Source organism: Triturus cristatus, chromosome 4_1 (assembly GCF_964204655.1).
Source record: "Triturus cristatus chromosome 4_1, aTriCri1.1, whole genome shotgun sequence".
Classification (NCBI taxonomy): domain Eukaryota; kingdom Metazoa; phylum Chordata; class Amphibia; order Caudata; family Salamandridae; genus Triturus; species Triturus cristatus.
In genome coordinates, this window is record NC_140585.1 from 113286317 (window position 1) to 113311582 (window position 25266).

The 25266-nt window shown below is 43.8% G+C and overlaps 1 long non-coding RNA gene across 1 annotated transcript in view; it reads right to left on the minus strand.

Annotated features, from left to right (window-relative positions):
- LOC146844061 (uncharacterized) overlaps positions 1 to 25266 on the minus strand; it is a 111307-nt gene that overhangs the window by 78235 nt on the left and 7806 nt on the right. The window contains exon 2 of the long non-coding RNA XR_014981122.1: positions 24564 to 24656. This is a non-coding gene — a long non-coding RNA (uncharacterized LOC146844061). The remainder of the gene's footprint in view (positions 1 to 24563; positions 24657 to 25266) is intronic.

The window sequence follows — 25266 nt, forward strand, 5'->3', positions numbered from 1 at the left end:
TGTCGAATGCTGCCGACATGTCCAACAGTACTAACACAGAGGAACATCCACTGTCGGCACGCATTCGAAGTTTGTCCAGAACGGTAATCAAGGCAGTTTCCGTCCCATGCCCAGGCCGAAAGCCAAACTGGTCCCTGTCCAAGATCAGATGTTCCTCAAAAAAGTTGGACAGGGATTTGCTGACTAATTTTTCCAAGATCTTAATTGGAAATGGCAACAGGGAAATTGGGCGGAAATTAGCCGGCACAGAGGGATCAAGAGAAGGCTTTTTCAATAATGGGGTGACCATTGCCTGTTTCCACCTGCTTGGCACAATGCCTTCACTCAGAGATTGGCAGCAAATTTGCCACAGATCTGGAAATAGGGCCGGTCCGAGCTCCTTCCAGATCTTATGCGGAAGGGGGTCCAAAGGTGATCCTGATGAAATCTCCCGCGCTAACTCATGAAAAGAGTCCTCCGTAGGGAGGATGAAATGACTCAGAGTGATTTCTCTTCTGATGTCTACGCTAATCGTGGAAGGCTCTATAGCATTCTGATCGAAACCACCCACGATATTGTCGACCTTCTCAACAAAAAAAGTAGCAATTTTATTGCACAAGTTTTGTGATGGCTGGATAGTACTGGCCATACAGCCCGGGTTACTGAGGTCTCTGACGATGTTGAAGAGTGCCCTGGTTCCATTGGGTGCCTGCAGAATGGAATTGGCATAGAATTTCGCCTTAGCTTCCCTAATGGCTGCCTTGTATTGCAGTTGTATGATTTTTAAGGCTGTTCTGTCAGCTTCCCGGTACTGTTTGCGCCAGCTTCTTTCCGTCTGTCTACGTACAAGACGTAACGCTTTAAGCTCCTCACTGAACCAGGGGGCCGAAGGAGTACAACGCATTCTCAGTTTTTTTTTAGGTATGTGTCCTTCTAGTACTGAGTTAATGGAAGTACTATAACTAGTATAGTTTTCTTCTGGTGTAGCCTTTGGGTCAAACAGGTTGGACTGTGGGAAAAAGGAGGATGCTCCTCTCCTAGAGAGTTTAGCCCAATCCCTTCCCCACCTGAAACGCGCTTGTTTGTCCGCAACCCGTTTATCCTCTAGTATACTAATCCTGAACTGTATTAAATAGTGATCAGTCCAGTTTAGTGGAGTAATACTAATTACTTCGGTTTCAGAGGGTTTGGCGAAAACTAGATCGAGTATGTGGCCTCCCACATGTGTGGGTTGTTGAACCAACTGATGGAGGCCACAGTTCTCACTGGTGTAAATCAGGGCTTGTAGATGATTTCCAGAGCTCCCTGTTTCCCAGAGATTGAAGTCTCCCAAGAGCAGCATTCTGGAGTGTGTGGAAGTCAAGGCGACAATGGTATCCAACAGTGCCTGATGATTAGCGTCCGCACCCGGAGGTCTGTAGCAAACCATACCCGATAGCACTCTCCCCTTTGCCTCCTGTATAAAAAAGCCCATAATTTCATAGCCTGTTATGGCTTCAATCGGTAGCATAGCACAGTCCCACTGTTCCTTAAAGATTAGTCCTACTCCTCCTCCTCTCCCAGATATACGAGGTTTTTGGATGATCTTATATCCAGTGGGGCAAGCTAGTCCAAGTTCTACTGAGGAGTCAGCATGAATCCAAGTCTCAGTAACGAACAGCAAGTCAAGGTCTAAATCTTCCAGCAGGTTATAGATATCTTGATGGTGTTTAATAAGTGACCTGCTGTTGATTAAGCCACAAGATAATGCCTGTCGCTGTCCCTCCCGTGACCTGTTCCCCAGTTCAAGAAGGGTATCTCTAGAGTAGCATAGTCTGTCGGTGCGATTTTGAGCAGCGTTTCTGGCGCAAGGCGCGACCGAGGCGCGGACGGGCGCAGACGGGCTTGCCTCTGGCGCGCCTCCGGCGCGCCCGCTGCGCGCGCGCGCTGCGCGCTTGCGTGTCCTGCATTTATATAGTGCAGGCGACTAGAACGCTAACAGCAATGGCGTCCACCGGTGTCTCTGGGGTGAGTGAATCTCGCAAAAGGCGAGTGTTTGAGCGTTAAATTTTATAGTGCGGGTGAGTGGGCTATGCGGAGGTACAGGAAATCACAATTGTCAATTTCACGATTAAAATCACAAATTCAATTTCACACTTTCTAAAAAGATTGCCCAACCCAGCCACAGCCACCCTATATTAAAAAATAATGCAGCGTACTTCCGACTCTTCAGCAGAAGCGTTCTACGATCGCAGTAGGTTTAAAATTATCTCGTCTCTATGATGCTGCGCGCTTGCGTGTCCTGCATTTATATAGTGCAGGCGACTAGAACGCTAACAGCAATGGCGTCCACCGGTGTCTCTGGGGTGAGTGAATCTCGCAAAAGGCGAGTGTTTGAGCGTTAAATTTTATAGTGCGGGTGAGTGGGCTATGCGGAGGTACAGGAAATCACAATTGTCAATTTCACGATTAAAATCACAAATTCAATTTCACACTTTCTAAAAAGATTGCCCAACCCAGCCACAGCCACCCTATATTAAAAAATAATGCAGCGTACTTCCGACTCTTCAGCAGAAGCGTTCTACGATCGCAGTAGGTTTAAAATTATCTCGTCTCTATGATGCTGCGCGCTTGCGTGTCCTGCATTTATATAGTGCAGGCGACTAGAACGCTAACAGCAATGGCGTCCACCGGTGTCTCTGGGGTGAGTGAATCTCGCAAAAGGCGAGTGTTTGAGCGTTAAATTTTATAGTGCGGGTGAGTGGGCTATGCGGAGGTACAGGAAATCACAATTGTCAATTTCACGATTAAAATCACAATTTCAATTTCACACTTTCTAAAAAGATTGCCCAACCCAGCCACAGCCACCCTATATTAAAAAATAATGCAGCGTACTTCCGACTCTTCAGCAGAAGCGTTCTACGATCGCAGTAGGTTAAAAATTATCTCGTCTCTATGATGCACCCTTGGAAGTGGTCCTGGCTATTGTTCAGAAGGCTGATATTTCGAGTAGATATGCTGTAGTCTTGAAGGATAATGTTCAAGATTCATTATTTGTTGGCAAGGTAAACCTTGGTGGGGACAAACAAGGACTCTCTAAATTTAGTAGGGAGAGGGTTAGAACTAAAGACCAAGCAAGGTGCCACAGGTGCGATAGCCTTGACCATTTGGCCTACAGTAAGAAATGTCCTGCAGCCAGACAGAAATGTAGCAATTGTAGTAATATGGGCCATTTTGCAAAGGTTTGCAGAAAAAAAAAATGCAAAGGCAAAATTTGTGGAAGATCTGGAAAGTAGTGCGAATGTGTCAGATGAGAGTCATACTTATTTGGATGGGGACACACCTATAAACAATCTAGTTATGAATGTGAGAAGTAACCTTGTTCTCATTAATGATACCATTAGTGGTAACAAACCTGAATGTTGGATGGTGATTAGAGGAGTCAGATTAAAAACTTTTGCTGACTGGATCACCTCACACCATCATTAATGCATTTGTGGGAAAAGTGGGGGAGCACTTACCGGAACCTGATATACATCCAGAAGATTATAGTGGAGAGAAAATTGATTTTATAGTATACAGGTGGTTCACATTTCAGTTCAAAAATAGGAAGAACCGTGGTAAGTTGTATGTTGCCAGAACTGGTTTGCAAGTTTTAGGTTGGTTTGACCAGAAACTTTTATACATCATTTTAGATCCTAATAGCAAAGAACACGTGTTGGTGGTTGATGAAGGCAGCACCTTGGGGCAAAGAAAGCTCAAATAGTTTCCCTCAGTGTTTAGTGGGAAGTTTGGGAATTTCCACGGATTTGAACATTTGATCCGTCTTATGGATAATGCAGTGCCTAAAATAAGCACATTTCGTAATTTACCCTTGTTGGTAAGAGATGAAGTAGCTAAGGAATTAGAGAAGCTAATGGCATCAAAGGTATTTGAGCATATCAAAGCCTCTGATTGGATTTCTCTGGTGGTTATAGCGAGGCGAAGCAGCGAAAAAATCAGACTCTGTGTGAACTTACACCACTTAAACAACAATATTTTGGTGGACAGGTTTCGCTGCCTAAAAGTAACAAAATGGTTACTTGTTTGAAAGGTGCTAAGTGTTTCTCCGCTGCTGACATTTTGTCAGCATACCACAAAATTAAATTTCACCTGAAGCTAAGAAGTTCACGTCTTTTATAACTCCTTTTGGCTGCTATCAATTTAAAGCGAATGACTTTTGGCTTCGCTTCAGCGGCAGACGTTTTTCAGCGTCTCATGTTTCAATTATTCAATAAGGAAGAAGGTGTCACCTTTTTTCAAGATGATTTCTTGGTTTTGGTGGGAATACATTGGAACATGAGTCTAGGCTCCTCAAGGTTTAAGGATTTGAGAGGAAAAAGGTTTCACTGTTGAACACTCGAAGTGCCATTTTGCAAGCAAAAGTGTTACCTATTTGGGACATCTGATTGACAAAGATGGAGTCAGACCCAAACCCACACTTGTGAAAGCAATTGAGATACATCCATACCGGCCAGCAAGGATGACGTAAGGTCTTTTTTGGGAATGGCAGAATTTTTTCCAAAATACATTCTAATTTTCACTGAAATGCTACAACATTTGCCAGCAGCTGAAGAAAAATTGCAATTTTGAGTGATCCTCAGAGTGTGAGAACGATTTTAAAATCATCAAAGCAGCAATTGATAAGGCTACAGCCTTAAGCAGTTTTCATCCTGCAGTGCACAGCATAGTCACTGCTGATGCAAGTAATAAAGGTCTGGGGGCGGTATCATCCCAGGTGGATGAGAAGGGTAAAGAACACATAATTGCATACACGTCTAGATTGTTATTTCTGTGTGAAGAAAAGTACCCTATCATAGAAAAAGAAGCATTATCTTGTGCTTGGGCTTTAGACCATTTCAAATCATTCATTTGGGGGAAACTTTGTACCTTGAGATGTGATCATAAGCCCTTGGTCAAAATTTTTGCTACGGAGGGTTCAGACAATACTTCCTCTAGACTGACAAGGAGATCAATGCATATGCAAAATTTCACTTACAAAATTCTTTATACTCCAGGAAAAGACAATGTTGTGGCTGATTTTCTTTCTAGAACGCCTGCAATGATGGAAGAATGTGAGGGTGACAAATGGAACAACTTTCAAGTTGCCCTAATTCACGATCAAAGTCGCTCTGTGATCAACAAGGGTGAGTGGGAGATAGAGTTCCAAAAGGATATGGTTGCGCAGGAAGTAGTTCCATATATAATGAATTGATGGCCTTGGTAGGAAGCCCTTAGTGAGGCCGTGAGACCCTTTTGGGACGTGAGATCAGAAATTTCTATGAATGATGGGTTTTTGTTGAGATGGAAGAGAATTGTTCCACTGGAAGGTTTACGTACAGCGATTGTTGATTTATGCCATGAAGGGCATTATGGAATCAGCAGAACCAACTCTGTTTTGAAGAGATTGTGTTGGTCGCCCGGGTTGGACATGGCTGCTGAGAAAGCAGTAAGGGAGTGCAGTGCGTGCTGCAAGGCAGATAAAACTTTACAAACCTTAAGGACTCCAATGTGTGATCAAATTGTTTCCAAGGAACCTTGGGAAACTGTAGCAATTGATATTATGGGATATGTATATGATCAACTCCATGGTACCCAGAGATATTTGATTGTACTTATGGATTTGTTCGCACATTGGCCGGTGGTTAAGGTGGTGGACAGGGCTGATACATAAGTGGTTTTGGAATTTTTGAATGAGGTTTTTACATCTGAAGGCATTCCGGCGTCCCTTGTGAGTGACAATGGAGTCCAATTTCTGTCTAAAAAGGCCAGAACTTACTTTGAGAGATTGGGCATCAAGCATAGGACCACATCTTTGTACAACCCAAGTGGGAACGGAATGCTGGAAAGTTTTAATCGTGTTTTAAACGGCATCATTCAATTAGCGATGAGTGGAAGTGAAAATTGGATCAGGCTGGTTGGAAAAATGTTTGGGCTTGCCGTGTCACGAGCACTGAGGTCACTGGGTAACCCCCTTTTGTCATAATGCGTGGGCATAAACCCAGGTCTAAGAATAATCCTGTTTGGATGTGTCTATCTGGTGTGGAACAATGGACAAAGGAAGAGGTTAAGAACAGAATGGAATGTGTGCATGACAGGAGCAAAAAATATTTTGACTTAATACATGGCACGAGACCTGCCAATATAGAAGTTGGGGATTGAGTATGTATTAAAAAAATATAAATCATTGGTAGGGGAGAAAATGTTTTTTTTTACGCAGAAGAAGGGGCGGAAGTACTGCAGAATGCAGTTCGACTCAGCAACAGCAAAGTTTGGAATTTTAAAAGGGTGGCCAAAGAGTAATGTGTGGATGAGAAGGATGTTAATAGTAAAGGCAGTAGTTTTGAGTGGATGGATGATTGCGCTATTAACAAATCTAGTTTGAGTTCAGGAGGTAACACTCCACCTTCTCTGGAGAAATCAGCCAACAGTGAAGATGTTGGGATAGCAGTGTTGGAAGGGGGTTGTATGCCTCAGTCTTTAAATGAGGTTGACACTGAATTGGTTTCCTCATCCGACCTAAACTTGAAACATAGATTGGTAAGAGACAGGAAAGGAAGATTCCAGATAGGTGAAGGATTACTTGGTGAACAACTTGTAATTGGCAATTCCCTGGTCAAATGTATTGTATATATAGATTTTTGTTTAACTACATGTATATATGTTCTTCTTTTCCTCTTTTCCCTCTTCCTTTCCTTCCCCCAGACACATATGTATTAGTATTTTATTTTGGGTTGACGTAAGGGAGGGGGGCAGTGTTGTGTTGTTAGTTACCAGAAATGCTTGACTAGCAAGTATTCCTGGAATGTTTGTGTTTAATGGTAGCAGTTCATTGGGGCAGTTGGAGGAAGGAAACTGGGAAAGCATTTTTGTGAGTGAGAGGCGCCGGTTCCTAAGGCAATGTGTGGCTACTTCTCTCACAGCATGTGAAGCATCAATTCAGAATGCGATGGGCTGGTTCTGATTGCGATGGGCTGACTCCGTTCCATGCTTCAATACGGTTATACCGGTTCCAACCCAAGCAAAGGTGAAGATGTGCCAGTTCCAATTAGGATGCGTGAGTTCTGGTTGTAGTTGCACCGTAGGCCTCAATTCCAGAGGTCCAGGGCTCGGGTGGCACCACTTTGCGGGACAGACTCACAGCTTGAAGAGTGCAGATGAAGATGCAGGTAGTTGAAGTCTTAGATAACCCTGAGACTTAGAACAGGAGGCAAGCCAGCAAGCCCTTGGAGTCACTCTGGGTTCAAATGATGCAGGTCCAGTCCTTCTCATCCAGGCAGGAGAACAGGAGGCATCAGCTCAGCAAGGCAATAGCACAGCAAGCAGCAGTCCAGCAGAGTGGCAGTCCTTCCAACAGCACAGCAATTCTACTTCCTGGCCGAGTGGTCACAGTTCCAGAAGTGTACTGAAGTTATGGTGTCGGAGGTCCAGTACATATATCCATTTATGCCTTTGAAGTGGGAGAGGCTTCAATGAAAGCTTTAAAGTGCACAGAGGTCCTCCCTTCCCACCCTGGCCACAGACTGTATATGGGGGATATGCGGCCCTTTGTGTGAGGACAGGACAGGACATAGACTATTCAGGTGTGTCAGTCCCTCCCTCTCATCCTGCCCAGAATGGCCAATCTGGAAATAGATGGCCCATCAGTCACACCTAAGCCTCATTTGTTTGTGGTTGTCTAGAATTAATCCACAAAGACCAGCTGTCACCCACCCCAGATGTGTATTCAGAGGCAGGCAACAGGCATAGAATGGCTAATGCAAGAAAACACAATCTTTCTAAAAGTGCCATTTTCAGATTTGCAACTTAAAATCCAATCATCAGTTGTGTTTTTAACCTGTGAGTCCATAGACACCAAACTTGAAAAACCTATCTCTTCAGAGTTGGGAATTACATTTAAAAGAAGATAACCCCAATGCTATCCTATGGGAGAGCTAGGTCTTGCAGTAGTGAATAACAAATTTGGGAGTTTTTATAATGTTATGTTAAAAATATTTATAGAGCACACATACATCATAAGGTTTCTTGGCGCTAAATATAAAACGTCGCCTGCTGCTCATTAGATCATTCATATGCCTGGGAGAACAACTAAGTATTTAATAGTCTCCTAAAATGAGAGGAACTTGTAGAGGATCTGATGTTAAAGGGAAGTGAGTTCTGGAAATGAGGGGCCAAGGCCACAAATCGAGTTCAGTGCAGTGTCTTCCGTTTGAATGTGGGGATAGCCAAAAGGTTCTGATGAGATGACCTCAGGTTCCGGGTGGGGGCATACCTCTGGATAAGAGTGGAAACAAATTCCGGGCATATGCTATGAAGGGATTTAAAAATACGGCATCCAATCTTAAATGCACAACGTTGTGTTGCCAGGGAGCCAATGTAGCTTCCTCATAAGAGGAGTGACATGGTGCCATCTTGGCTGGTGATAAATCAGTCTAGCAGCCTGATTTTGCACCAGTTGCGATCTTTTTGTTAAATACTCTGAGAGGCCAAAGTAAATTGAGTTAACAAAGACAATATGAGAAATGACCAGAGAAAGAATATCCAGAATAACAGCTTACATAGTAAGGAATCTGCAAATTTTCTTGATCTTCAGAAATTGAAAAAAGCAAGTAGTAACTACCGTCCCAATCTGGGTCTTCAAAGTCAGGTCGCTATCAATTGTGACACCAAGGCTCTTGGCCGATGAAGATGGAAGTGGTGGGACTCCCAGCTCGACAGGCCAGAAGTTCGAGTTCCAAGGATTTCGAGAGCCACCAACTAGAATCAGTTCAGTTTTGTCTGGGTTTCATTTTAAGTGATTATTATTCATCCAGTTGTGTATATGTAACATAGTTGTCTGGAAATTCAAGATGGAGTTCGGGGTGTTGTCGATGGTGAATATTAATTGCAAGTCATCAGCATATTTGAAAGTGCAAAACTTTCTTTCACCCAGAGACTGAATAAGTGGAGAGAGGTACAGATTGAAAAAGTGTGGGGACTAGGACGAACCTTGCGGCACACCACAGGTTAATTTAACTCTAAGACCCATGAATCGGCAAACATGGACTGATTGGTAGCGATCATCTAAAAAGGATGACAGCAATTGGAGGGCAGGTCCCTGAAATCCTGCATCCCTGACACGGTCCACCAGGATATCATGGTCGCCCGTGTCAAAAGCGGCAGAGGGATCAAGGAGCACTAAAGCCTGAGTAGTGCGTTTATCTGCTTCTTTCCTCATTTCATCTAGTACTGTCAAGAAATAGAGCCTCAGTTGAATGAGAAGGGCGAAATAATGCTTTGTGAGTGTCTATGAATTGAGACTGTTCAATAATAGAGCAGAGACAGTTGGCAACATCGGCTTAGCCAGGTAGGGGAGCAGTGAGATGGGACTAGAGGGTCTGCACCTGTTTTCTTAACTAGTGGAACTACTACCACTTCTTTAAAGGATCTAGGGACTGAGCCTTGAGTTAGCGAGTCATTCAATTGAAAAAGGGCAGGATCAGGCATGCAAGGAAGACTTATCTCAGAATTTGAGGGGGGCAGCTGTCAGCGGGGGAACCAGATTTAACTTTGGTCAGCAAGTCCAGGAAACCGTCTCTGCTAATTGCAGGGAACTGATGTAAAGAATGAGGGTTCCTGAGGGACACAGACTGGTCACCAAGGAAGGGATTTACAAGTATACTCGCTTTAATGGTACTGATTTTGTCAATAAAAAAATAGTTCAGAGAGATACATCATGCCTGAGTAGGGACTAATTTTGCTGTGACTCTGTCTGGATTGGATAACTCTGTCATAATCGTAAATATGTCTTTAGTTTGATTTGTAGAATTCAAGATCTTGTTTGAAAAATAGGTGGCTTTAGTTTGTAAGATAGATTTTTAATATTGTTTAAATTGAGCTTGATAAACATCGTTTCTATGAGGCGAGTAATTCCATCTCCAAATACGTTCAGTGCAATGCAGGGCTAATTTTCAGGATTTTAAATCTTTTGCAAACCACCTCTGAGCATCATGGTGCCCAGTTGCTTTGATTTTCCTGAGGGGGGCATGGATATTGCTGGCGGCTGTTAACCATGTTTTTAACTACCCAAACATTTAAAACGTAAAAGTAAATGTCCTGCCTTTTCAATACATTGCTCCCAGCCCTGTGGATCATAAAGGGCCTACCTTAGGGGTGACATATATGTATATATCTTGTCGGGTCAAAGTGGCAAAGTAAAACTGCAATGACAGGCCTGAGTGATGGATAGAGGGCTACTTAAGTGGGTGGCACAATGAGCGCTGCAGGCCCACTGGTAGTATTTAGTTTACAGTCCCTGAGCATAGGTAACGCACTTTATGAGGAGCTTATAAGTAAATTAAATATGTCACTTGGTGTTAAACCAATATTACCAAGTTCAGGGGAGAGAGCAGAAGCACTTTTGCTCAGGTTAGTGCACATAGTCCTAACACCAGCACAAATACGGTCAGAAAATTGATTGAGGCAGGCAAAACATTGGGGAAGACCCCCCTAAGGCTGTCAGGTCTAACAACCACTTTTAGAAAGTTGGCATTTTTCTGACTTAACCGAAAGCTGGCATTTTTCTGCCTTAAACAAATGTGCCTTTCTGCCAGTGTCCATGATCACCTTGCTGTTAATTGCCCTCCTGTGGTGTGATGTGTATTCCTTCCAAGCAGGTGACAAAAGGACCTTGGTTGTTACTCTCCTGAGCATGATGGCCTGGGCTTGTGCTCAGCCCGTCCTGAGCTTCAAAGTGTAGCCTGAGGGGGGCTGTGCCCACCCCCTTCATGACTTCTGAATCTTCCTGTTCTGTCACTGGCATATGCAACCCACCTATGGGACTGCCTGCCCTTTGTTACCCTAGACAGATTGGAGCCAAACCGAGGGAAGGGGTAGAACTGACCAGAAACCTTTAAGGGTTAGGCAAAAGGGGTGACTCCCAACACACAAGCTGGTACTGGGTATACAAGTAGCACCCTCATGACCTCTTGTTAGAACACTCATGGACCAGTGGAGAATTAGAAGAAGGACTACCCTGCATTCTGAAGCTCAAAGGAACACTGGCGCTGCTTGCCTTGATCCTGGGATCTCAGAAGTGTCTCCAAGGGTCAGATGGATGATCTTTCATTTTGAGCTAAAGGGACACAACAAGCTTCCAGAGGCCTCCAATGCAACTGAGCAGTTGATCAGCACCAACTGGACCTTGCTGGACCCTGCTACTAACCTTTGCTGGAGTGAGTCCTGACCACCCCAATAGGTGCCTCTCTAGGTCCTGTGGGTTATTTATGAGAGCCTAGCATCACTTTTGTACCACATAAAGTGGTACATGCTTGACGCACAGCTCTGAATCAGATGTATGAAGCCATGCAAAGCCACTCTGCATGGCTCTCTGCGGCCTCATAAATCTGGAGTAAGGTGACAGAGCTCAAATTGCTGCATCACTTTACTCTGTGCTCTAGGGTGTGATGGAGCAAGGTTTCGTATTAAAGAAACTTGCCCGTATGCAATTCTCTTGAATAACATGTAATAATCTAATCAACATATCTGTGAATACTAATATTGCACGACATTCCTTGGCATGCTTGCCTAGGTGTATTACTAACGAGTAATTCGAGTGTCACTAAAATGGCCGCCGAAAACACGGGATTTCTACTGCGCATGCGTCTACTGCATCTACGAAGTATGACGTCTTCTTTGCTTGGGGGAAAACTTTGCAACTGCACAATAGCTTTTAAGATGGCCGCTTGAAACTCACACAGTAATGCGCATGCTATGCTGAAACTAATCTTGAAAGTTCTACTAAGCTACTAATGCAAAAGATATATTTAAGTAAATGGGATTAGAGTAGAAATAAGTGGTATACCTTGAATTCATTTATTTGTGTATTCTAACATGTCTTTCTTTGACTTTATTACTAGTTTGTATTTGGACCTTGGAGGGTGACTGAGATCCCTACCCACCTGATGGATGAGCACACGCACTGAAAACCCGCTCTGAACTCTGATTGCTCAATTGGACTAAACTTTGAAACCAAGGAGAGGGGGCTCTCACACCAAAGGGATGGAGCACCCAGTAACTGATAGGTTAAAAGAAGTTTTCCCTTTGGGTAAATCGGATATTCAGCATTTATCATTCACATATAACATCCTTATAGACCACAAAGCTCACACACAAGGTTGATGATTGAGGCACTTATAGATCAACTACAGTCTCATAAAGATATCAATGTTTTTTTAATCAATATTACAAATACATAAATATGAACTGCCCATATAAGTTCAATCACATTAAAATTCATCAAAATTCATATATAGTCAGCAAAAACATTTACCAAATTAAAACATGTACATTTCAAAATCATTAAACAACATATAAAAAAGGAAGAATACAGAAAAAAGACAATGCACTGTGTCTTTTAAAGCGTTAATTTGGACATTTGTATAGACAGCATCAAGCATGGGTCTAAATTCCCTGTCTGTAACTATTTGCTGACTTCGCCAAATGTAACCACATATGTAGGCGTCGACGCGTTTCGATGGTATAGTACCAATAGATACCACCTTCTTCAGGACAATACTTTTTTTTTCCTCAACTTTAAAAGGCCAAATCACATATTTGCCTAGACAGTAAGAATACAAGAATTAAAAAACCATATAACAAATTATCAACGTAATAATCCTTCACATGTCCAACAGTTCACATATAACATTGGTAGTATTTTTCAAAGTTTTTATGCAAAAATGTTTCACTCTAGAGGCTTGTTAGGAAATATAAGTGCAACAGTCATCCATTTATGTCATAGTTATAAGAACCATACACTCACATACATCGTACTTCCTTTTTCCTAATGTTTATCTAATGGACTTGTTAAGTCTCAATGCTCACCGGTGCAACTGCACTCAGTTGGAGTATGTTCTGACCTCTCTCAATACCATGATACGATGATCACGAAAATGTTAGTTGTCTCTACAACATTAAGAGATATCTGTTAGTTATATCATCACTTAAGTCTAATAGTGAAGCTCTTATATATATTCATTTGGTAGGTACCTTATGGATTAAATCCTTATATGGATGCCAGCAAATCGATATCAATTTGGGGCACTTCCCCGAGCTCTTGACCACCTGATAAAAACTATCATTATAAGAGAAACGGGATTTCCATAACGTTTTGGTTACGCATAGGCAGCACTTAATTATTTGTTCACAGTAGTCGTTTTTCCAGAGTGTGATAAATTCCAACATCCTCACCTGTGCGTTATAAACAAACTGAAACAGCACTTAAAATTATTTCACCTCGGGCTCGTTCTTCGATCAGGTGAGGATGTTGGAATTGATCACACTCTGGAAAAACGACTACTGTGAACAAATAATTAAGTGCTGCCTATGCGTAACCAAAACGTTATGGTAATATCGTTTCTCTTATAATGATAGTTTTTATCAGGTGGTCCAGAGCTCGGGGAAGTGCCCCAAATTGATATCGATTTGCTGGCATCCATATAAGGATTTAATCCATAAGGTACCTACCAAATGAATATATATAGGAGCTTCACTATTAGACTTAAGTGATGATATAACTAACAGATATCTCTTAATGTTGTAGAGAAAACTAAAATTTTCGTGATCATCGTATCATGGTATTGAGATGGGCAGAACATACTCCAACTGAGTGCAGTTGCACCGGTGAGCATTGAGACTTAATAAGTCCATTAGATAAACATTAGGAAAAAGGAAGTACGATGTATGTGAGTGTATGGTTCTTATAACTATGGCATAAATGGATGACTGTTCCACTTATTTTTCCTAACAAGCCTCTGGAGTGAAACATTTTTGCATAAAAACTTTGAAAAAATACTACCAATGTTATATGTGAACTGTTGGACATGTGAAGGATTATTACGTTGATAATTTGTTATATGGTTTTTTAATTCTTGTATTCTTACTGTCTAGGCAAATATGTGATTTGGCCTTTTAAAGTTGAGGAAGAAAAAAAGTATAGTCCTGAAGAAGGTGGTATCTATTGGTACTATACCATCGAAACGCGTCGACGCCTACATATGTGGTTAAATTTGGCGGTCAGCAAATAGTTACAGACAGGGAATTTAGACCCATGCTTGATGCTGTCTATACAAATGTCCAAATTAACGCTTTAAAAGACACAGTGCATTGTCTTTTTTCTGTATTATTCCTTTTTTATATGTTGTTTAATGATTTTGAAATGTACATGTTTTAATTTGGTAAATGTTTTTGCTGACTATATATGAATTTTGATGAATTTTAATGTGATTGAACTTATATGGGCAGTTCATATTTATGTATTTGTAAAATCGATTAAAAAAAACATTGATATCTTTATGAGACTGTAGTTGATCTATAAGTGCCTCAATCATCAACCTTGTGTGTGAGCTTTGTGGTCTATAAGGAGGTTATATGTGAATGATAAATGCTGAATATCCGATTTACCGAAAGGGAAAACTTCTTTTAACCTATCAATTGGACTAAAGCCAAGGACATGTACACTAGAAGCGCATGGGAAACTCAACTCTTGAACCAGCAAGAGGAAATTTAGTAAAACAATGCTGCTTAAATACATTGATCCACATATGAAATGTGGGTGGGAATAAAGCTTGGGAAAGTAAAACTAAGGCGCGAGATATTAGACAAAGAAGTTAAAGAAAATATGACACTTACACTTATCACACTTAGTATGGAGTGATGTCCTCTCCCCAGTGCCTGGCCTAATCAAAATTAGGGGTGTACATGATAATTGAAACATTTGGGGGTGGATCATACACAAGAATAGTATAACTGAGGTAAGTTAGTTAGTTAGACACAGATGCTATGCAGAGATGTTGCCCGAGCATGCTATGATGCTGTCCGTGAGCTTATTGAAGAATGCAACACTAGGGAAGATCGTGGAATCAGAACCGAGGAGGCACATGTAGGAAGGGGTTTCCGGACGAGCCCGAGCGGAGAGAGTAGTTCCAGAGAGGGGTGCAACGCTGGCATTGCACTAGAAGAGGTCACCTATCCTGTCCTGAACCTTTTCCTGAATTTTTGACCCTCTGATGTCCAGGTCCTCATATCATTGTAGGTAAATATAATTATGTGTAGTATGTCCATGTACTGCTCTCTATTTCTCCCCCTTCAGGTACTGTCATCACAAGAATTCTAACTGTGAATGTGATATTGAATTAACTGTAGTTTCCCTTCCTCGTGAGAATTTGGTGTATTACTGTGTATTTGATATTGACTCACAAATCATTTTGATCAGATAAACTTTTAAACCTCTTTTGAGTCTGTGTTCTTTTGAAATGAAGGTTAATGTAAGTTCTTGCCTATTCTAATCTACAATCAGATCTATCGACAAAAGGAAATTTAACCAAATGAGACAGGGTTGGTAAGAGTTAGTGAGATGAGTTTCACACAGGTACATCAATATTGATCGCAGATGATATTTACTTGCTCGATGTATGAATGTATATGGGCCCAAATGAGTGTTGTGGTGTGTATGTAACCCGAGCTGGTAAACTCCGCTCCATCAGGAGGCATTCCTTGGGCATTGTGGTGGGTGTTTCTACACAACACCCATGGATTTTGAGGCTGCCCCAGATTTACAAAATCATGTAAATCCTTAAGCCTCCCGAGGTGAGGCTTAACGAGGACAAATATCATAAACACTGATTTTCTTGCTCTTCCCCGCCATTGCAAAGCATTTGCTGAGTCTCCTCACATGTAACTGGGCTAAGTAAAAGGTAAACTTTCCACTGAGATGAACCCGGTATGTGTATCAGACTCACGCTCCATCCCGCTGGGCCTGAATCTTTGACTTGGAGCTCGACTAGTGTGACCAGATAACAGTGATTGGCACGTTTTTATTATTGGTTCTCTGTTTTTCTAAATTGGTTTGGAATTGTTGATGTGTTGTGCTTTCACTTTATTACTGTTTGAAGACTGCATACATAGTTTACAATGTGCCTCTAAGTTAAGCCTGGCTACTTCTGTGACAAGCTACCAGAGGGTTAAGCAGAGGTTTATTTAGCAACTTCTGTGGTTCACCCTGAGAAGGACTGTGTTTATTATTTGAGTGAGGCTATAATAGATGATCTCAAATGAGCTTCAGGGCTAACTGGTCCACATCGGATTAGCTCTCTGACTACATTGGCAAGAAAAGCACTGGATAGCAGTGGCCACAAGCTTTGTGCTTGTAATAATAGCTATTCCACCGCTTTCCAATAAAGTTGCCAGGAACGTCACTGACCAAATTGTACTCATGGGGAATTGACCATATCTTGCTTCAATTTTAATTAAAAAGTTATGCTGATACTTGGGAGCAAGTAAACTCATAAAATAGAAATGGACAAACACCTAGAAGACAGAAAACAGCAAATGAAATGAAACAGAGATATATGTATATATTTCTTGGCTTTGCTTTTGTGGGTTTTTTATTTGGCAGATTTGCTGGGTCTTTGCATCCCTTGGATGATCCTGCTCTGGAGCTAGCTGGGGTGAGGATCACAGACCTGACAGGTTCTGAGGACCTGATTATTTAATCAATGGCCCAAATTGTCCTTCAAAAGAACTAAATCATGTGTACAAATATAATATTCATAATGTTCCTCAGAAAGAGGAAAGAAGGAAGAATATTGCTCTTTCTCCTGCTGTGAGATGGTGGCAGGCTTCTAAGTGCCCAGGGCATCTGGTAATTGATTATTACTTCCTCTGACTGACGAGGGACCTGAGGTATTACATCCATTTGTTGAGTTCTGAGTAACAATATCATTCAGAGTGTCATGCAGTAACGACCTGAAGTACTGCTCCATTTGTGCCCTCTTTCGAGGGGCATCTAGCATGGGTGAGTGGTACAGCACCTGCCTGCATCTGCAGCAATTGTGGGACGGAGCAGATACATAAATCGCTGATGGCGAAAGACGGGGATGGGTGTAGTGCTAATGGCATACACACTGCTGGGATCATTTAGAGCTGGAAGGGGAGCCCCCTTCCCCCGCCTCCACCCCCATGCCCCTGGCAAAGGACATCCCATCCCATCTAGGTGATCCGCACCTGGTTGGGGCGATTGAGATCATTGTGTACCAAAATATCGAGTTTACTATTAAAATATTATAGCAATATTATTGACAAACAAAATGTAAAGAAGCTATTTTTAGGTAAGTCTAGATCTATTTATTTTAACTCTAAATTTGTGTTATTTGTAGATAGATATATCATCAAGGAATAAGTGTGGAGGATCACGTTCAGCACACATATTCTTACCCATCTATTCTTCTCTTGTTCCTGTGTTGGTGATACATATTTGTGATACAATATTAAGGTAGCAGGAAATAAAAGACTCGGGGGGGGATATTCTCAAGAACGTGATATAACCATCGCAAAAGTAACCTAACGCAACTTCCAACATTGCAGTCTATCGTGGGAAAATTACGGTGTGTTAACAAAGCATTCTCAATATGGCGGCACCATGCGATATTCCGCAAATAACGCGTCAAATGGCAGCGTTAAAATCAACGCCACGCTGCAAAAATGCGAAACATGAATGCCAAAAAATCTGTGATGAGGCCAATCGCGATACAAAAAGCAGCAAAAACCAGTGGCAGGACTGCAAATCCCATGTGCCTGGCGGAAAAAGGCACCATAAAAGCAGACCAAACAAACGGTGAGATGACAACGTATGAGCACAACCCCACAGCTGTGACGCAGAACAAATGACCATTGTCCAAATCAGATAGGCAGTCCCCCACAAACAGCCACAATGTACATTGACATGCATTCAGTATGTAATCTGCACCAATGCAGAAACAAACATGGAACACACTGTGAAACCTCATCTCCTCTTCAAATTGCAGAGGGAGAAACAACAACCCTTTCACACCGACGTGCCATGTCGATGACCAAAAAATAATGAAAGCATGGACCAATGTAGGGGCAGTAACTCACCCCACGCACATGTCGCCCATATCACGGGACTTGAGTCACAGGGTGGATCCCTGCATCATGGCGGCACATATCAGAGCCCAAAAGAAGTACTCTTGTCACTTGTAGGCCACATATGACAGCCAAAATTGAATGAGTTGGGACACATGTGAAACGCCGAAGAGTGGGATACCGTAACAACTGTGACACACAGAACTGACTGTTCCAATATGTGACACCCTAAACAGCCTCGCTGCACAGAGGTGACACACCCACCATCCGTTAACAAATTCCTAAATTGTCAGCACAACATGTCACACCCCCACTTGTCTGAGTGAAGTGGCTGTACAGATGAGTGACATGCATGCAGGGAATCTATTTCAGAATGCATTTATTAGCACATGCTGTGCCTGTGGTCAGTCAACATACTGTGCCATTACTGCTAAGGACCCTCACAATGTGACGTCAACCAGAGAAGAAATTGTCAATGATGTAGTCCCTAGGGCAATTCATGCTGCAGTGGGTGTATTCCACTTGCCTCATCTTCATCATCATCGTCCGGTGCATCTGGCACTCATATCCATGGGGCTCTGCTGCGTACACATATGTTGTGCAATACACAACATGCAACGATCATCTTGCACACGAGGCCTGGGCTGTTCAGGAACTTTCCACCTGTGACTTCCAGGCACCTGAAACGTGACTTCAACATGCCAAAATGTGTGCACCACGATGCCCAAGGTGCGTTTGTGGGCCAAATTGTACTTCCTCTGGGGCTTTGTGTTCGGGGCTTGGAGGGGAGTCATCATCCAAGCTCAGAGTGCATATCCTTGGTCACCTGTGACAGTGCAGAGAGACAAGAGTCAAGAGTACGAACTGCATGATGTGTTGGCAGGCTCACTGGTTCATTGGTGTGTGATATGTGTGACTTAGTGATTCCTGTCTGACATGCACTGCATGTTGCTAATGAGCGCCAATAATGTCTGTTACGTGGCCTCAATGCCGCACCTCTCCCGAGCACATTCACTATTGTGCACAGTGCTATTGCATCACATGCACCCCTACTGCATACCATTATTATGCCTGTCTGTGCATGTCCACAAGCGTGACTACGACACTGTGATGATGCTGCGCATAATGTGGCCGGCCACGTATGTGTTGGCCTATTGCAGGGACAGGGCTGACACAGATGTAGAGCACCTGCCTGGCTGAACCCGACATGCAGTTGAGGGTACATCTTTGGCGCATTCTGCGATAATAGTAACACACACAACAGTTGGCATGTGTGGTACCTGACCCCGAGCGGGCATTGCCTCCCCCATGTACCCCTGCGGCTGAGCACGCACACAGGGGCATGCCACATGGCAACATCGTCGATTGCGGGACGGGGGCACAGACACCACAACAGAGACACACGCGTCAGCCACATGCTTGGCTGGACCCAGCCATATGCAAATCAGTCTTGACCCTGTTCCTTGTGGGAACAGTCCAGCTCGAAATGCCAAGCCAGGTCCTCCCTGTACCAGAACCAATAATCCTGGGACCGGTTTCAGGGCATCACCCTTCTTCAGCCAGGCAAGCTTGAATCCAGTGGTGTAGTGAGCACGGGACCCACGTCTGGGCATACCCTTCCAACTTAGTGCGACATATGCAAAAGAAACAATTGATGGACGGAATGCTGGACAATGCAAACATTCACCCACAGTCACAAGGATCTGGGTTTAATCCATCATTCTTTTGCTCACCACACCTCCCCAGTTTGGAACCAGCCATATGCAAATCAGTCTTGACCCTGTTCCTCGTGGGAACAGTCCAGCCCGAACTGCCAAGCCAGGTCCTCCCTGGACCGGAAACAAGCATCCTTGGACAGGTTTCAGGGCATCACCATTCTTCAGCCAGGCTAGCTTTAATCCAGTGGTGTAGTGAGCACGGGACCCACGTCTGGGCATACCCATCCCACTTAGGGCAACATATGCAAAATGTAAATGTAAATGTAAATGTATGCGTCTTGTAAAGCGCACTGCTGCCCTGAGGCGTCGTGGCGCTGTAGACCGCTGGGGAACCCGTCCTGGCTATCCCTGTGAGATGGTACCTCCAGGGTATCTCCAAGGTGAAACCAGGCATCCCCGGCGAATGTGGGGGGCCGTTGTGGAGATGAGGCAAGCTAATGCCCAGAGTTGCCGAGTGTGTTCCTGGTTAGAGTAGGTACCGAGGCGAGAATTATCAAGTCCGTTTTGACCGTGGTCCACGACCCTGCCGCGTCGGGAATTGAACCCTGGTCCCTGGTCGATTCTCTGCTTGCGGATCTGCCGCCTCTAACCAGTGAGCCACACCTCTCCAATTGATGGACGGAATGCTGGACACTGCAAACATTCACCCACAGTCACAAGGATCTGGGTTTAATCCATCATTATTTTGCGCACCACACCACCCCAATTTGGTCCCAGCCATATGCAAATCAGTCTCGACCCTGTTCCTAGTGGGAACAGTCCAGCCTGAACTGCCAAGCCAGGTCCTCCCTGGGCTGGAAACAAGCATCCTGGGACCGGTATCAGGGCATCACCCTTCTTCAGCCAGGCCAGCTTGAATCCAGTGGTGTAGTGAGCACGGGACCCACATCTGAGCATACCCTTCCCACTTAGGGCGACATATGCAAAAGAAACAATTGATGGACGGAATGCTGGACAATGCAAACATTCACTCCCAGTCATAAGGATCTGAGTTTAATCCATCATTCTTTTGCTCACCACACTACCCCAGTTTGGATGCAGCCATATGCAAATCAGTCTTGAGCCTGTTCCTTTTGGGAACAGTCCAGCCCGAACTGCCAAGCCATGTGCTCCCTGGACCAGAAACAGGCATCCTGGGACAGGTTTCAGAGCATCACCCTTCTTCAGAAAGGCTAGCTTGAATCCAGTGGTGTAGTGAGCACGGGACCCATGTTTGGGCATACCCTTCCCACTTAGGGCGACAGATGCAAAAGAAACAATTGATGGACGGAATGCTGGACAATGCAAACATTCACCCCAAGTCACAAGGATCTGAGTTTATCCATCATTCTTTTGCTCACCACCCCAGTTTGGACGCAGCCATATGCAAATCAGTCTTGACCCTGTTCCTTGTGGGAACAGTCCAGCCTGAACTGCCAAGCCAGGTCCTCCATGGACCGGAAACAAGTATCCTGGGACCGGTTCCAGGGCATCACCCTTCTTCAGTCAGGCTTGCTTGAATCCAGTGGTGTAGTGAGCACGGGACCCACGTCTGGGCATACCCTTCCCTCTTAGGGCGACATATGCAAAAGAAACAATTGATGAACGGAATGCTGGACAATGCAAACATTCACCCCCAGTCACAAGGATCTGGGTTTAATCCATCATTCTTTTGCTCACCACAGCACCCCAGTTTGGACCAAGCCATATGCAAATCCGTCTTGAGCCTGTTCCTCGTGGGAACAGTCCAGCCTGAACTGCCAAGCCAGGTCCTCCCTGGACCAGAAACAAGCATCCTGGGACCGGTTTCAGGGCATCAAACTTCTTCAGCCAGGCTAGCTTGAATCCAGTGATGTAGTGAGCACGGGACCCCCATCTGGGCATACCATTTCCACTTAGTGCGACATAGGGAAAAGAAACAATTGATGGCCAAAATGCTGGACAATGTAAACATTCACCCCCAGTCACAAGGATCTGGGTTTAATCCATCATTCTTTTGCTCACCACACCACTGGAATCAAACTATCCTGGCTGAAGATGGGTGAAACTCAAAACCGGTCCTAGGATGCTTGTTTCCAGTCCAGGGAGGACCTGGCTTGGCAGTTCGGGCTGGACTGTTCCCATGAGGCACAGGGTCAAGACTGGAATGTCACGGCATATGGCTGGGTCCAAACTGGAATGTCACGGTGAGCAAAAAAAACGATGGATTTAGTCTCAGATCTCTGCACTGGGGTTGATGTATGACATTGTTCTGCATTCTGTCCATCAACTGAGTCAGTGGCACCAGTGCAGTTGCTGGCAGTGTCCCATCACCTTTAGAGTCTTAGAGTCTTATCTCCTCCACACTGAAGCACATCTTCCTCTTTCTCCTCTCCTTGCATACTGTGACATGAACACTGCCATGAAAAAATCAAGACTCAGAAAAGTACGACCTAGTTGGCAGCAGTGTCGGTCGGAGGCAGACATACTCTGGTGCAATGTCTGTGAGGCTGGTTCGTTTCCTGAAGGTCCGCGGTCTGTGTCTGCGATGCCTCAGGGGAGGTCTGTGAGTTGGTGGCGGGCCTGGGGTTGGTGGAGGTGGGTGTTGTGAGCCTGTTGGGGCTCTCAGTTGCATGATGAGTAGCTCCATGGCATCTCTTGTCCTTCAGGTGTGGCTGTGGGCTGGGCTCCCTTTTCTGGTGCCGGCTGCCGTACGACTTTACACCAGGTCAGGGTAGGTTTTGGTTTCCTGCTGCTAACGCGCCATTTTGCATGTTTTGTGGACTTATTTCCGATGTGGCTGGTCGTTGAGAATGTTGCGGAGTGGTATTATCGCGGCTTTTGTCCAGGGAACTCCTACTCTGCATCTCATTAGCGATAGTTCCCGGGGTCATCTGTGGCGATGTTTTTTGTTGCTGCTATCACAGGTAAACTCGTGCTACGGGCTGTTAGCATCAGCTTGTGAATGGGGCGGTAAATTTATTGCGACTTTGGCTGCGATAAAGTGCCGTTAATTCGGCGATAGCTCCTTGAGAATACGCCCCTCGATATTCTGGGACCATACTGCTTGGGATTCACCATCCTGCTCCTTAATCTATGTTTTTTCTGTGACAAATAAGGTCGCTGCTTGTGGGCCAGTGGGTTTCATCATCCTCCAGGGGCAGATCTTTTCTTGTCCTCATGTACCAGACCTCAAGAAGTGTTGGAAGGAGCTTGTGGTAGGCATAAACATATCTAGATATGTTTCTGGCGTTCTATGGCATTTCATATTAACAGAAGGGGGGTGAAGTAGATTTAGCAATAAACCTACCTTCCACCACCTCAAGAGAGTGTTGAGTAGTCTTCAGGTGAAACCAGGTCCTAGGCTATGTGGTGAATTTCTGTTCCCTTTATATATTTAGATTTTGCAAAATGTTCCTGGAGATCTAGCACATTTCAAACAGGCAGATTTGTGGTAACCTTGAGCTTGCGTTTCCAAGAGTAGGCTTATTTTGGTTCTTTTATCAGTTGGTCGCGACAGGCTGAAACAGCCATGCTCTGATTCTTGTTTGGAATCTGCATGGAGTGAAGGCACCATGGAAAATGATATACCTCATGCTGCACTGCAGTGGATAGAACATACCAAGATACAATTTTTGAGCCAGTCTGTAAATTTTGTTCACCTAGAGTGGAAGAGATTCTGCTGATAGATAGGCAGCGAGGGATCTTGTGGTGCTGGCACAAGAGGTCCCCATGAAAGAGAGATAGGTGATATAGCAACACAAAAAGATGATGGGCAGAATGCTGAACATTGTCAAACATTCACCCCTAATCACAGAGCTGGGTTAAGTTTATCATTTTTTTGTCCATCATGCCACCCCAGTTTGGACCCAGCCATATGCAAATTAGTCTTGACCCTGCTCCCTGGACCGGAAAGCAAGTATCCTGGGACCAGTAGCCCTTAGTGGGAAGAGTGCACCAAGATGTAGGTCCTGTGCTCGCTATGCAACTGGATTCAAGCTAGCCTGGCTGATGAGGGGTGATATGCCTAAACTGGTCCCAGGATGCTTGAGTTTTTTGTCCAGGGAGTACCTGGCCTGCCAGTTCAGGCTAGACTGGACTGTTCTCATGGTGAGCAGGGCCAAGAATGATTTGCACTTGGCTTGATTCAAACTGGGGTGTTGTGGTGAGCAAAAGAACGATGGATTAAAACCAAATCTGTGACTGGGGGGTGAATGCTTGACAATGTTCTGCATTCCGTCCATCATCTTTTCGTGTTGCTAGATAGGTGATGTAACAATCTCATCCTGGGTATTCACCACAGATTGGAGATACTGTTGGGCACATGTCCACTGCATTTTGATGAGTTAAAAGATGAATGATGCCCTTGTATTTAAGTGTTGTTAAGAATGTCCCTGGAGGAATAGAAAGTGGTTTCCATTTGATTCTTTGACAGATTTCTTTGCGGCTATTAATATCCTCCTATACACTGTTTCCTAAATGTGTTTAAAAAGTCATGCAAATATCACAGTGACAGTGGTTCAAGTTCCTAATACTAATGAACTCTGGTTATCTGCAGCTACATTGATAATGGCATTGTGCAGTGATGAGATATAATTCATATCAGCAATCCCCCTACTCAAACAGTATTAGGGACCAACTCACTCCCACACCATCTTCAGCCCTTTCCTTTGACCTCCTTGTGTCCAAAATACTGTTGACATATGTTTATGCAATGATGTTTAAGCAGAAAAATGGGAAACACCCTCGATACATGTCAAGTAGGCATTGAATTAATCTGTGTTTGGACTTTCAAAATTCTATATACTGGCCAGGTACTTTCAAAAGCAATCCAACAGACCAGTAAAATTTCCAAATGACCTATTGAAATTCCACAGCCGAAATAACCCAAACCCTATCGGAAACACACACTTCATAATTGATAGCTAAAAACTCTACTTTGAAACAATAGTTTTGCATCAAACTTACATGAGCACACATAGGCTCCAAGGAACAGGAGAAGAATAGCAGGCTTCATTGTTGTGTTGTGGGTGGTGTATCAGGTTCTTCACAACTGAAACTCTGAAAAGAGAGTAACAAACATTTTGATGCTCTATGTGCGTACGTCTTGGAAACACCTGATAGAAAGAAAGCTAGAATTGTTCAGTATTTTAAGTTAAGGCTGAAGTCTACTGTCTATTCTTTCTGACTCTCTTATCTGTGTTTCTTAATTTTAACCTCTTGCAGCAAAGGGAGACCCAGTCATTCACCTCCTCTAGGACAGCATGATCATGCTTATTGTTGTACTGTTAAGTAGAGCATTCCGTGTTGATGTCGAACAATCATTTTTTAGGTCTCCCAGTGCCAGTGTCCCTGATCTCACATCAGAAGAATGACACTCCCTTATTCTTGTGTTCTTGAAGTTGAGGAAAATGGTTGAAATTGAGAATTCACCAGAATGGAATAAATTATGCTTTGAAAGGACTCCTGTGTCATGATCACATGCTCAAGCATGCTACGGTCTCCAATTTCTTTAGGAGCTTAGAACACGAAAATGCACAATTCCAATTCACCAATTTTGAGTACATATCCAAAAAACAGAAAGGCTGCAATCAAAATAAACTGTGCTACTGGTGAGATTGTGTCGTACAGGATGGATGTACTTTGACATTCCATTGAGAGTGAATTCACT